This window comes from Athene cunicularia, assembly GCF_003259725.1.
Source record: "Athene cunicularia isolate RWA chromosome 18 unlocalized genomic scaffold, athCun1 chr18_part1, whole genome shotgun sequence".
NCBI lineage: Eukaryota > Metazoa > Chordata > Aves > Strigiformes > Strigidae > Athene > Athene cunicularia.
Window position 1 is genome coordinate 4761364 of NW_020799123.1, and position 2807 is coordinate 4764170.

Sequence of the window (2807 nt, forward strand, 5' to 3'; positions counted from 1 at the left end):
GGGCTGACCTGAAATTACCTGAAGCCCAGAGCTCTCTTTCATGGCCTTTGGAAAGGATTTGTGTGCTTTAAATACAGCTCTTGAAAAAAGTGAATGTCTAGTCTGTGGCCCCATCTAAGCCTTTCTGTAGGCTGTCTCCAAGGCAGTCATCCTTGAATGGGATGAGATTTCTCTGCAGATGCTCAGCCAGCTACCGGCTTCCCGCTGCTAAACACTGCCAGCGAGCAGACAAGCCCCACTGGCGTGTATTGACCCACTGGTGGGACCTGCCTGCGGTCAGAGGGTGCCAAAGGGGCTCCTCAAGGAACCTTTAGAGAGGGAATTTGCAGGTAACTGGATTTCCAGGACAGCTGCAGCAGGAGCCCAGCATCTGCTTCAGCACGAGGTGACAGACAAGGTGGAGGGAGGAGAGCCCGGAGCGGGTGCAGCTGTAAAACATTTCCATCTCTTTCTGCTTCGAAAGGCATGCAGGCTTCCCAGAGCCTGCGTGTGCGTGGATGTGAATGATATAAATGTAAAATTGGCCTTCTCAGGTTCTGAAGAGCACAGTTTGCAGCTGGAGATGGATCACCAATCTTCCAGGGAATTGTGCTCTACAAGGTTAAGCATGTTTGCAGAAGAAATATGGATAATGCTCTTATCATGTATGACCTTTACTATATGTGTAACATTGTCAGTGACAAAAATGCCATTTTTTAAACGGTTTTCACACTATGGTATCCAGCCATTAATCATGATGTATGTGAGTGACTCTATATTGTTTCTCTGAAATTGCAGCATTAGATTACTTTCCATCCCGGCTGCTCACATGAATTGTACCCCCTGTTACCATGAGCAAGGTTCCTATTTTCCATGCCTAATGTCATTCTGGCCCAACGTTTACCCAGAGGACTAGAGAGAAACTTCCAAAGTACAAAGACTGCAGCTCTCCTCTCCTTCCTCAGCAATTTGTGCATATGTGCGTATAAATGGTGCACTTACTTTAAGATGTCTCTCTAATCCAGGGGTTGATAAATGACTCTTTCAGACACCTCTGCTGATGTTGCATTTTTAATGTAGACAAACTGTAGCTTTGGCTCTAGTCTGTGTATCCCTGCTGCTGCCATCTCCTCACTTCACGGGTTAATGTTTCATTTTGCCTGGTATAATTTGGGAGTTTTTACTTCCAAAGTGTATTTTGATTTACAGAAGGTAAAAAGCAGTTGGCAGTTTGGTGTTTACTCTTTTGTGGGCTTTTTTTTTAATGCAGTGAGCTTTCAGATGCAAGTGCTGCTTCTCACTATCCATAACCAATTTTTATCTTCCCTGCCTGAAGAAAGATGCCACCCAAGAGGGATGTCAAAGAAAACCCCTTATATCCTGCTTGAGCTGTGGTTTTGGGGTCATGGTGTGAGTTAAGATCTAACTGCTCACTATGGTGCATAGTGGCATGTAACTCCTACCAGTACAGGACTTATGCAAGAGATCAGAAGGAAAATAGAGCTCACAGGCAGCAGCTAAATAATGTAGTCATTATTTGTAGCCCTAACAAAAAAGCCCTGACTATTTCTGCCTTTTCCCCCTCTATTGTTGCTATCAAAGCACCCACTGGAGAGCTGGGCTGGTTTTAGCAGTCACAGCTGTGGGCACGCCGCTCCCAGCCCTGTGCCCAGCCGCAGCGTGTGGCCGAGGTCCCTGTGTGCCCACACACACCCCATCCCCAGCACTGCCAGAGCTGCGGCACAAGGCCGGTTGTTCTGCTGCCAGCTGCAAGATGGCATCGTGGGCCACGTAAACATGGCTCTGGAGGTGCCTCTTGTATCTGCTGGAAAAGAGTTGGCGTTATCCACGGTGTCACCGTGGGCTTGTTGTGAGCTGATCTCCCTTTGCTGCTGGAGTGGGAGGGAATGAATTGAGTTGAAGTGAAGACTTTCTGATGGAAATAATGTGGACAAGCTGTGTGTATCCATGGGAGAAGAGGGATCGCCAGTGTTTCATGTCTCCAAATGTAACTCATTGAGATCTTGCTCATTCTCATCAGTGTCAAACAGGAGTGAGGCCACTGAGATCACTGAGCCCTGCAGCTGGAGTGGGGGAGCAGAGTTAGTCTGTAGGGGTGAAAATTATTTTAGAGTAACAGAAAAGGTCTGTGGTTTTGTAGCCTGTTGCTGATTTTGAGGAAGACCTCACCAGGCATTTGACATCCTGCCTGACCCTGGGTGAACTGTGGGTACTTTTGTCTCTGGGATGGAGTATCTCTCCCTTCCTCCCACTTTTGTGCAGAAACTTTCCATACAGGCAGATGTTATGCCCAGTAGAGTAGGGACTGGCTTCCTTTACACCCCTTCCACAGGGCTCCATAATCTCTTTGTTCTACTTCTTACATGACTCTTCCATATTGCAGAGAGGCAGCAGGTCCCCAAGCACAGGAGGCTGGACCTTCCCCAGTGAGCATTCTGTCCCCACCAGTTTGATCCCTCCTTCTGTCCCCACAGACCCTCACAGGCTTTGCTGCTGTCCCCAGAAAATCCCTATTGCTTGTTGATAACTTCCTGAACTGAGAGCTTGTGGCTGTAGTAGCCCTTGCTCAACTTGATTTATGGGCTGTGAGCTCTCACCTGGGTCTCAGAATGTGCACGGCACCGTTTTGGGCAAGGCAGAGTGCTGCACCCCCAGGGGTGAAACTGGGAAAGGTGACAGCTAGGCTCAGTCTGCAACTGAGACAGCCTTGCTACGCTGCCCTCCCCGTGCTTGAGCTCTCCTTGCCAGCCTCCCCCTGCTACTGCATGGGAGCATCTTGAGATGAATAAATTATGGGGGGGGGGGGG